Source organism: Salmo salar, chromosome 20, assembly GCF_965601325.2.
Source record: "Salmo salar chromosome 20, fSalSal1, whole genome shotgun sequence".
NCBI lineage: Eukaryota > Metazoa > Chordata > Actinopteri > Salmoniformes > Salmonidae > Salmo > Salmo salar.
In genome coordinates, this window is record NC_138310.1 from 707,302 (window position 1) to 719,689 (window position 12,388).

General features: G+C 41.7%; 1 protein-coding gene across 3 annotated transcripts in view; it reads right to left on the minus strand.

Moving 5' to 3' along the window:
* Positions 1-12,388, minus strand: part of col4a4 (collagen, type IV, alpha 4) — a 241,676-nt gene that overhangs the window by 184,793 nt on the left and 44,495 nt on the right. The gene's annotated exons all lie outside the window — the stretch shown is intronic.

Sequence of the window (12,388 nt, forward strand, 5' to 3'; positions counted from 1 at the left end):
AGAGTATTAGAAATGATTTGTATTTGAATTCAGGTCTTAATGAAAGCTCCTAAAAAGCTAGATCCTTTCTTCTACAACCAACACATAATTTTCTATTAATTAAAGTTCTTTACAGGTGCAAGCTAACTGTGTCAGAATTACTGAGCAGGGCCCTAAGTTAAGTGTGAGGGCCCTAAGTTAAGGTTTTTTAATAAATTGATTGTCAGTTTTCTCAAGAATAAACACTGAGAAATTACCACTGCTCTGTTGGCCATGCTTTTCCCAGGAATAAGTTCCTATGGAAGTTGTAGCCCTACGGCAGTAGTCACCAGCCCTTTCAGACTCAAAATTCAAGCTGAGATCTACCACTCAGATTGTTTTTTTAAACATGACTTAAAAACGTAAGCCTATGCAACATTAACCAAATAAAAACTGTTATGTACTAATGGGGTTTGTGCAGTAGGCTACAGGCCCAATACATTATTACACGTCAATTGCCCTGCTAATGTTGTTCTTCTGAGACCATTTTGAAATTATATTTCAACATTTTAGGTATATGATCACACTGCTAAAATTACTTGTGAGGCACAGCTGAGCGAGCATAGTCATTTTTTTTTTTTTTCATGGTCTGATCCCTTACAAAAATGAATTTGTTGTGGCAAATTTGCTGCGGTTGTTTTCTGGCAGACAATTCTTTCAAGATCCAATTTGAACCTGTGGCAAACCTGTGGAAACAAGTTCCAATTCTACAAATGTATTGAACTTACAGGCATCAAATAATCAAATCATTATGGTGGGAGACTATAACAGAGTGTTGAACTATCATCACCGTGCCCTTAAAACCTGATTGGGCTAGGGGGCAGTATTTTCACTTTTGGATGAAAAGTGTGCTCAGAGTAAACGGCCTAATACTCGGGCCCAGAGTCAAATATTTGATAGAAAACACTCTAAAGATTCCAAAACTGTTTGAATGATGTGTGTGAGTATAACAGAACTCATATGGCAGGCAAAAACATGAGAAAAATACAACCAGGAAATGAAAATCTGTTGCATGTAGTTTTTTCAAGTCCTTGCCTTTCTAACACACAGTGAGTTAGGGTTCATTTTGCTCTTCCTAAGGCTTCCACTAGATGTCAACAGTCTTTAGAAAGTTGTTTGAGGCTTTTGCGGTAAACACAGACCGAACGAGAAGGCTGGGAAGTAGGTGACTCAGAAAATCATATCAGTTCATTGCACGCGTTCACATGAGAAGGGACCTGTGTTCCAAAACGTTTTTCAAGACATTGCAAACGTCCGGTTGGAAAATTATTGAAGTTTGAAGTTAAAATGGCCCTAAACATTGATGCTATACAATGCTTCACATGTTTGAACGAACGTAAATATAACTTCTTTTTGACTTTTCGTCGTGACATTTCCTCGCGCGTCCTACATTTTGAGTAGCTTACTGAATGCGCAAACAACATGGAGTTAATTGGACATAAATTATGAACTTTATCGAACAAAGCATTTATTGTGGACCTGGGATTCCTGGAAGTGCCTTCTGATGAAGATTATTAAAGGTAAGTGAATATTTCTAATGCTATTTATGCATTTAGATGACTCCAAATTGGCGGGTATCTGTAATTGCCTGATGTTTTTTTCTGAGCGCAGTACTCAAATTATTGCAAAGTGTGCTTTCCCAGTAAAGTTATTTTGAAATCTGTCAATGTGGTTGCATTCAGGGGATGTTAATCTATAATTCTTTGAATAACAGTTTAATATTTTATCAACGTTTATAATGAGTATTTTTGTAAATTGTTGTGCTGATTCACTGGCAGTTTTGGGGGAAATATACTGCTCAAAAAAATAAAGGGAACACTTAAACAACACATCCTAGATCTGAATGAAAGAAATAATCTATTAAATACTTTTTTCTTTACATAGTTGAATGTGCTGACAACAAAATCACACAAAAATAATCAATGGAAATCCAATTTATCAACCCATGGAGGTCTGGATTTGGAGTCACACTCAAACTTAAAGTGGAAAACCACACTACAGGCCGATCCAACTTTGATGTAATGTCCTTAAAACAAGTCAAAATGAGGCTCAGTAGTGTGTGTGGCCTCCACGTGCCTGTATGACCTCCCTACAACGCCTGGGCATGCTCCTGATGATGTGGCAGATGGTCTCCTGAGGGATCTCCTCCCAGACCTGGACTAAAGCATCCGCCAACTCCTGGACAGTCTGTGGTGCAACGTGGCATTGGTGGATGGAGCGAGACATTGGATTCAGGTCTGGGGAACGGGCGGGCCAGTCCATAGCATCAATGCCTTCCTCTTGCAGGTACTGCTGACACACTCCAGCCACATGAGGTCTAGTATTGTCTTGCATTAGGAGGAACCCAGGGCCAACCGCACCAGCATATGGTCTCACAAGGGGTCTGAGGATCTCATCTCGGTACCTAATGGCAGTCAGGCTACCTCTGGTGAGCACATGGAGGGCTGTGCGGCCCCCCAAAGAAATGCCACCCCACACCATGACTGACCCACTGCCAAACCGGTCATGCTGGAGGATGTTGCAGGCAGCAGAACGTTCTCCACGGCGTCTCCAGACTCTGTCACGTCTGTCGCATGTGCTCAGTGTGAACCTGCTTTCATCTGTGAAGAGCACAGGGCGCCAGTGGCGAATTTGCCAATCTTGGTGTTCTCTAGCAAATGCCAAACGTCCTGCACGGTGTTGGGCTGTAAGCACAACCCCCACCTGTGGACGTCGGGCCCTCATGGAGTCTGTTTCTGACCGTTTGAGCAGACACATGCACATTTGTGGCCTGCTGGAGGTCATTTTGCAGGGCTCTGGCAATGCTTCTCCTGCTCCTCCTTGCACAAAGGCGGAGGTAGCGGTCCTGCTGCTGGGTTGTTGCCCTCCTACGGCCTCCTCCACGTCTCCTGATGTACTGGCCTGTCTCCTGGTAGCGCCTTCATGCTCTGGACACTACGCTGACAGACACAGCAAACCTTCTTGCCACAGCTCGCATTGATGTGCCATCCTGGATGAGCTGCAGTACCTGAGCAGCTTGTGTGGGTTGTAGACTCCGTCTCATGCTACCACTAGAGGGAAAACACCGCCAGCATTCAAAAGTGACCAAAACATCAGCCAGGAAGCATAAGAACTGAGAAGTGGTCTGGGGTCCCCACCTGCAGAACCACTCCTTTATTGGGGATGTCTTGCTAATTGCCTATAATTTCCACCTGTTCGTCTATTCCATTTGCACAACAGCATGTGAAATGTATTGTCAATCAGTGTTGCTTCCTAAGTGGACAGTTTGATTTCACAGAAGTGTGATTGACTTGGAGTTACATTGTGTTGTTTAAGTGTTCCCTTTTTATGAGCAGTGTACATTTTCTGAACGTTACGCGCCAATGTAAAATGGGGTTTTTGGATATAAATATGAACTTGATAGAACACAAAATGCATGTATTGTCTAACATAATGTCCTAGGAGTGTCATCTGATGAAAATTGTCAAAGGTTAGTGCATCATTTTAGCTGGTTTTCTGCTTTTGGTGACGCTTGTCTTTGCATTGAAAATGGCTGTGAGTAATTTTTTGTCTATGTACTGTCCTAACATAATCTAACTTTATGCTTTCGCCGTAAAGCCTTTTTGAAATTGGACAACGTGGTTGGATTAAGGAGATGTTTATCTATAAAATGGTGTAAAATAGTTGTATGTTTCAGAAATTTGAATTATGACATTTTGTTGTTTTCGAATTTGGCGCTCTGATTTTTCACTGGCTGTTGAATAGTGTGAACCGTGGATGGGACGCTAGCGTCCCACTAGCCCTGAGAAGTTAATTAAAGGAAATCACCAAAATTATGGATGCTGCCAGAAGCTTGCAAATGTTTGCCAGAGGTTGTTTTCTTGCAGACAATTCTTTCAAGATTCAATTTGAACCTGTGGCAAACCAAATTTAATCCAAGTTTACTGGAGTATGAAATAATTTCTAACAGAATTTTTCAAGTACAATATAGGTTCAACAAATCCCCTTATTGTTTGGGATACCTTTAAATGTACTTTCAGAGGTCATTCAATTCAATATTCATCAACATTAAAAAAGCAGTTTCTGGCTACAGAGACAAGACTAACAAGGGATATACATGAACTAATTGTACATGTAATATAAATAAAAATTATACTACAGAGATACAAAATAAGTTAGAGGAAAAACAAAAAGAACTGGAGGAACTTATTCAAGAATGATCTAACGTAATCTATTACAAAAATTATACAAACTGGATAGAATACGGAGAAAAATACACCAAATTCTTCCTGAATCTCTAACACAGGAACGCTAACAAAAATAATTTGCAGACTCAGTCATCTATGATTCTCCGATAGATATATTAAAATAGGAAGCTAAATATTTTAAGCATATGTTCTCTTTTCCGTCATCCTCACCCACTGAATGATGATTACTGTAAGGCAGGTATTCCCAAACTGGGGTTCGCACAATGTCGTCGGGGGTATGCCAAATAAAAATGTGATTCACATAAATATATATATATATATATATATCAAATAAAATATGTATATATCTTTTTTTTCACATTTTCAAACAGTCCATTTATATTTTCCAACGGGGCTATACATTTGGAGGAGGTTTTTTTCTCACCTGAGTAGCCTCGGTTCACATCCAAAAATATAATTAAACCATCAAGTATTCAGCGACATAACAACACATTGTCAAATACAGGTAGCCTAGTCAAATGTACATGTTTTAATTAACCTTTATTTAACTAGGAAAGTCAGTTAAGAACAAATTATTATTTACAATGACAGCCTACTGGGGAACAGTGGGTTAACTGCCTTGTTCAGGGGCAAAATGACAGATTTTTATCTTGTAAACTCAGGGATTCGATCCAGCAACCTTTCGGTTACTGGCCCAACGTTCTAACCACTAGGCTACCTGCCGTCCCTATCCAATCACATTAACCGTTACTCTCTCGCTGGAATTCCATTAACAGTCCGTATGTAGCCAAACGTAGCTGCTGCTCATTCTGTTTGTTAAAAAATTGATAAATGTTTAAAAAAAGTAAGGCCCGTGTCCATAGAGATATATATACCAGCTCTAAAGAATTAAGTCCTCCACAATAGTATGGGGCTTGCCTGTCCTAGCCACTCGGTAGCTCACCATAAAAGACGCTTCTAGCCCCTTCTTATTAATGGTATCTGTTGCTTTTATACATGTCTTACTACTCGAAAGTCGTCTTCATTCTCGCTCAAAAAACTCCTGTGGCCTATTTTTCAAATTGACATATTTTGTTTCTAAGTGTCTGCGCAAGAGTGAAGGTTTCATCAAGTTGTGAGATCATACTTTTGCACATATAACACACTGTGTCTGAGGAAAGGCACTACTCCCAATATAAGTGAACCCCAAATCAATGTAGTTCTCATCATATTTGCGCCTCTTCGATGGTCCAACGTCCATGTCTGTTGTTCGGTGCTTTCCCGGGTAAGGGGGCAGTAGCTCTTTGGCTGCATCAGATTCACAACTGTCAGTGTCCATACTAGCTGGGCTAACAACAAATGTAGAATTACTGATGCTAGCACTGGATGTGCTCATGGAAGCAGAACAACTTGTATCGTCGACAGGTGCAGGTGTAGTACTGCTGGTAATAGCAGTACATTCTTCCTGCTGCCGCGTATATGGCTATACAGACAATGACTTCATCAAACAACACTGTTTCACGACGCATCAGTGACATGGCAGGAGATGTTTTGTAACAATTACTGCTTCGCATACAAAGCCAGTGAATTCTATGCGTTACAGTTGGATGAGTCAACAGACGTGGTGGGCCTGGCACAGCTCCTGGTATATGTCCATTACGTTTATGGGGGGTCAATTAAGGAAGACGTTCTCTTCTGCAAACCACTGGAAACCAGGAAACAGGAGAGGATCTTTTTAAAGTACTGAACAGCTTTGTGACATCAAATGGACTTTGGTGGTCAAGATGTGTTGGTTTCTTCACCGATGTTGCAAAAGCCATGACAGTATGATTTGTTGTGTGCAAATGAACTCAAGCTTACAGACAATATCAAATGTGATATAGCGAAGCACCTGAGTGAGTTGGGTGCGCAATTACACAAATACTTTCCCGAAACGGATGACACAAACAACTGTATTCATTATTCCTGCCTCCAGTCCACTTACCGATATCTGAACAAGAGAGCCTCATCGAAATTGCAACAAGCGATTCTATGAACATTTTATTTAATCAGAAGCCACTGCCAGATTTCTGGATTGGGCTGCGCTCAGAGTATCCTGCCTTGGCAAATCTCTGTTAAGACAATGACTCCGTTTGCAACCACGTACCTATGTGAGAGTGTATTCTCGGCCCTCACTAGCATGAAAACTAAATACAAGCACAGACTGTGTGGAAAACAATTTAAGACTGAGACTCTCTCCAATACAACCCAACATTGCAGAGTTATGTGCATCCTTTCAAGCACACCCTTCTCATTAACCTGTGGTGAGTTATTCATAATTTTCGATGAACAAATAAGGTTTCATATTTAAGATGGTTAAATAAAGAGCAAAATTAATGATTATTATTATTTGTGCCCTGGTCCTGTAAGAGCTCTTTGTCACTTCCCACAAGCCGGGTTGTGACAAAAACTCACACTCATTCTTATGTTTAATAAATGTATCGTATAGTGTGTGTGTGGAAGGCTTTCAATGATGGCAAAAAACAACATTTGAGAGTGAGCTGACCCTGGTGCTAGAGGGGGTATGCAGTTGGAGGTTGACCGTTTGAAGGGGCACGGGACTATAAAAAGTTTGGTAACCACTGCTGTAAGGAATTCTTTCCAAATATTTAAAAAAGATAAATGTACAGAAAAATCAGTGTGAAGGCCAAATTACAGAGGAACAACTTTTTGAGGCTATTAAATCCTTTGTCTGGAAAAACCCCAGGGCTTGATGGCATAGAGGTCTATATCAAACCTTTTTTGATATATTCAAAGCTTTTTTTAACTACTCCTATGAAATGTTAGTCTGTCAGGTACTCAGCAGGAAGGTCTGATTTCACTATTATTAAAACAAGACCCAGATGGTAAATGTATAGATCAAGTCTATCTTAAAAATTGGAGGCCTCTTACACTTCAATGTTGTAATGCAAAAATACTAGCAAAATGCATAGCACTCAGAATTTAAAAGGTTTACCAGGTATTGTTCATCCTGATCAGACAGTTTTTTTACATGGACAATACATTGGAGATAATATACGACAGCTAATAGAAATAATACAACATCATGAAACATCTAAGAAGCCAGGCCTGGTATTGATAGCGGATTTTGAAAAGGCCTTTGATAAAGTAAGAATGGATTCTATTTATAAATGCCTGGAATTTTTTAAATTTCAGTGACTCTCTTATAAAATGGGTAAAAGTAATGTATAGCAACCCCAGGTGTAAAATAGTAAATAGCGGCTACTTCTCAGAGAGTTTATAATTGTCAAGAGGAGTTAAACAAGGGTGTCTGATGTCACTATATCTATTTGTTATGGCCATCAAAATGCTAGCTATTAAGATTACACCAAATAACAACATTAGAAGATTAGAAATCCAAGGATTAAAAACAAAGGTGTCCATGTATGCCGGTGACTCAAGTTTTATATTAATTCCGCAAGCCAAATTAGAAATTAGTTTGTCAAGTCCATCAGGCTCCTCTCTGGATACCAACTCGTCCTTGAGGGTCTCAGTGAGTGCGTTCCGGAATGCTCCCTGAAGGGCCTCGTCATTCCAGCCGCTCTCTGTGGCGAGTGTGCGGAACTCACATGCCATCTCAGCCACACTCTGAGAACCTTGACGAAGGGATAGAAGTCGTTTAGCAGCATCCTTTCCACAGACCGGGTGGTTGAAGACCTTCCTCATGTCATCTGTGAATTCACTGTAGGAGAAGCAGATAGATGACTGTCTCTCCCAAACCGCAGTGGCCCAGGAGAGCGCTGCTGCCCGAAGGCAGCCATTCAAAAAATTAATTTTGGAGCGTTCACTAGCATAAGAGAGGGCTGTTGCTCAAACACTAGTGAACATTGTACAAGAAAAGCTCTGCAAAGCCCAAGATTGCCATCATAGCGCTCAGGAGTCAGAACAAAAGGCTCCCGGAGTGGAGAAGAGGAATTGGAGACAGGTTGTGAATTCTGGACGGAGGTTCGGACCTGTAGGTCAGACAGGCTCCGTGAAAACTCCTTGATGTTCTCCAGCAGGGTTTTCAGGGCTTGGTCATGTTGGTCAAGAAGGGTGCCTTGACCAACAAGAGTTTGGTGAAGAGTTGGAGAGTCTGCTGGGTTCATCTTTTGGCCAGATCGTACTGTTACGCGGAGTGAACACAGGGGAACTCAAGAGCGGAATCAGATGTAGAAGCAGGGATGAATGAACCAAAATGTTTATTGTAAACAGAGAGATATGGAGTGCCGAACCGGGGTAGCTCAGATGATTTGCAGAAAAACCCGAAGTGTAGAGTGAGGTTGTAGTTGACTGAGTTGGACAGGGTAAACAGGGCCTGAGGGGAATCCAAGGTGGTTGGTGGTGAGATGTGGTACAGGAGACAGGAGCCAGAGACAGTGCGGTATGAGCAGAGATTACGATCTGGCAGAGTGGAGGTGGCAGGAATGAGTATTTGTAGAGGTCTTGATTTATGGAACGATTTGCAGCTGGTAGGGATCTGCTCCAGCACACCTGTCTCCAATCACACAGAGACAGAGAGAGAGACAGAGAGAGAGACAGAGAGAGAGACAGAGAGAGAGAGACACAGAGAGAGAGAGACAGAGAGAGAGAGACAGAGAGAGAGAGACAGAGAGAGAGAGACAGAGAGAGAGAGACAGAGAGAGAGACAGAGAATATACAGGGGAAGAACTGCAGGTTAAGACGACACAGGATGGACACCAGAGGGCGTAGTGGGCGCAGATGTGACAGAATGAGTTCATATATAAAATAACGCAAGATTCAAGACTTCGTGCTTTTCAGCTAAAATTATTATATAGAATTCTTGCCACCAACAAAATATTGAATATTTGGGGCATACAATCATCAAAGCTCTGCAGATTTTGTTGTGAGGACACAGAATCAATGGACCATTTATTTTGGTATTGGCCTTTTGGTTACAACATGATTCCATATGTGTTATTTAATAGTTTTGATGTCTTCACTATTATTCTACAATGTAGAAAATAGTACAAATAAAAAAAAACTCTTGAATGAGTAGGTTATTATTTCAAAACTATAAAACAACACATATGGATTCATGTAGTAACCAAAAAAGTGTTAAACAAATAAGAAATATATTTTAGATTATTCAAAGTAGCCACCCTTTGTCTTGATAACAGCTTTGCACACTCTTGGCATTCTCTCCAACAGCTTCATGAGGAATGCTTTTCCATCAGTTTTGAAGGAGTTCCCACATATGCTGAACACCTGTTGGATGCTTTTCCTTCACTCTGCGGTCCTACTCATCCCAAACCATCTCAATTGGGTTGAGGTCAGATGATTGTGGAGGCCAGGTCATCTGATGCAGCACTCCATCACTCCCCTTCTTGGTCAAATAGCCCTTACACAGCATGGAGGTGTGTTTTGGGTCATTGTCCTGTTGAAAAACTAAATGATAGTCGCAGTAAGCGCAAACCAGATGGGATGGCATATCGCTGCAGAATGCTGTGGTAGCCATGCTGGTTAAATCACAGACAGCACACACACACCATCACACCTCCTCCTCCATGTTTCACGGTGGGAACCACACGTGGAGATCATCCGTTCACCTATTCTGCGTCTCACAAAGACATGGCGGTTGGAAGCAAAAATGTCAAATTTGAACTCATCAGACCAAAGGACAGATTTCCACAGGTCTAATGTCCATTGCTCGTATTTCTTGGCCCAAGCAAGTCTCTTCTTCTTATTGGTTCAAGCAAGTCTCTTCTACATGTCCCTCTCCCCACAGGTGTGATTACTACCTCTGAGGGTATAGAGCTTGAGGAAGTCACCTCATACAAAACAGTACACTCTCCTTCTCTCAGCACATATCAAAGCTGCAGGATAAAGTTAAATCTAGACTTGATTTCCTTGATCGTAATCGCTCCTCTATCACCCCAGCTGCCAAACTATCCCAGATTCAGATGACCATCCTACCCATGCTAGATTACGGAGACGTAAGGTAAGACTGTTCTCGAGCAGCTAGATGTTCATTACCATTCGGCCATCAGATTTGCCACCAATGCTCCTTATAGGACATATCATTGCACTCTATACTCCTCTGTAAACTGGTCAACTCTGAATACCCGTCCCACTGGTTGACGCTTATTTATAAAACCCCTTTAGGCCTCACTCCCCCTCATGGACACTCTTACTGACAGTTGTGGCTGCTTTGCGTGATGTACCTTTGTCTCTACCTTCTTGGCCTTTGTGCTGTTGTCTGTGCCCAATACTGTTTGTACCCTGTTTTGTGCTGCTACCATGTTGTGCTGCTGCCATGTTGTGTTGCTACCATGTTGTTGACATGTTGTGTTGCTACCATGCTGTGTTGTCACGTGTTGATGCCATGCTCTGTTGTTGTCTTAGTTGTCTCTTTATGTAGTGTTGTGTTATGTTGTCTCTCTTGTCGTGATGTGTGTTTTGTACTATATATTCTTTTTAAACCCAGCCCCCGTCCCCCAGGAGGCCTTTTGCCTTTTGGTACGCCGTCATTGTGAATAAGAATTTGTTCTTAACTAACTTTCCTAGTTAAATAAAGTTTATAAACATTTTTTTTTAAAAGGTAAATAAATGGGGTCCTTCAGTAGTGGTTTCTTTGTAGCAATTCGACCACAAAGGCCTGATTCACACAGTCTTTTCTGAACAGTTGATGTTGAGATGTGTCTGTTACTTGAACTCTGTGAAGCATTTATGTGGACTGCAATTTCTGAGGCTAGTAACTCCAATGAACTTATCCTCTGCAGCAAAGGTAACTCTGGGTCTTCCTTTCCTGTGGTGGTCCTAAAGAGAGCCAGTTCCATCATAGCGCTTGATGGTTTTTGTGACTGCACTTGAAGAAACTTTCAAAGTTCCTGACATTTTCCGGCTACTTTGAAGAATGTCAAATATAAAATATATTTTGATTTGTTTAACACTTTTTTAGTTCCTACATGATTCCGTATGTGTCATTTCATAGTTTTGACGTCTTCAATAAACATTTGACTGGTACTGTATATGTACAGTGCATCAAGAAAGTAATTAGACCAATTCACTTTTTACACATTTTGTTACGTTACTGCCATATTCTAAAATTGATATTTTTTTATCCTGTTTTCCATTTATCATCCTTGAGATGTTTCTACAACTTGATTGGAGTCCACCTGTGGTAAATTAAATTGATTGGACATGATATGGAAAGGCACACACCTGTCTATATAAGGTCCCAGAGTTGACAGTGCATGTCAGAGCAAAAACCACGCCATGAGGTCGAAGGAATTGTCCGTAGAGCTCCGAGACAGGATTATGTCGTGGCACAGATCTAGGGAAGGGTACATTTCCATAACATTTCTGCAGCATTGAAGGTCCCCAAGAACACAGAGGCCTCCATCATTCTTAAATGGAACAACATTGGAACCATGAAGACTCTTCCTAGAGCTGGCCACCTAGCCAAACTGAGCAATTAATGGAGAAGGGCCTTGATCAGGGAGGTGACCATGAACCTGACAGAGCTCCAGAGTTCCTCTGGGGAGATGGGAGAACCTTCAAGAAGGACAACCATCTGTAGCATTCCACCAATCAGGCCTTTATTGTAGAGTGGCCAGATGGAAGACACTCCTCAGAAAAAGGCCTGCTTGGACTTTTTCAAAAAGCACCTAAAGCACTCTCAGACCATGAGAAACAAGACTCTCTGGTGAAAACAAGACTGAACTCTTTGGCCAATACCATCCTTACGCTGAAGCATGGTGGTGGCAGCATCATGCTGTGGGGATGTTTTTCAGAGGCAGGGATTGGGGGACTAGTCGGGATCGAGGGAAAGATGAATGGAGCATAGTACAAAGAGATCCTTGATGAAAACCTGCTCCAGAGCGCTCAGGATCTCAGACTGGGGTGAAGGTTCACTGTCCAACTGGACAACGACCCTAAGCACACAGCCAAGACAACGCAAGTCTCTGAATGTCCTTGAGTGACCCACCCAGATCTCGAACTTGAACCTGATCGAACATCCCTGGAGAGACCTGAACATTTCCTTTCACTGGAACTAAAGGGCCTTGGCCAAACCATGAAAAACAGCCCGAGACCACTATTCATCCTCCACCAAACTTATAAACTCTCCTGCAACCCACCTCACCCAATGTGGTACGGATGTGCTATTTTTATACTTTAGAACCGGAACCCCCTTCAGAGGCTAGCCAGCTAACTAGCTACTA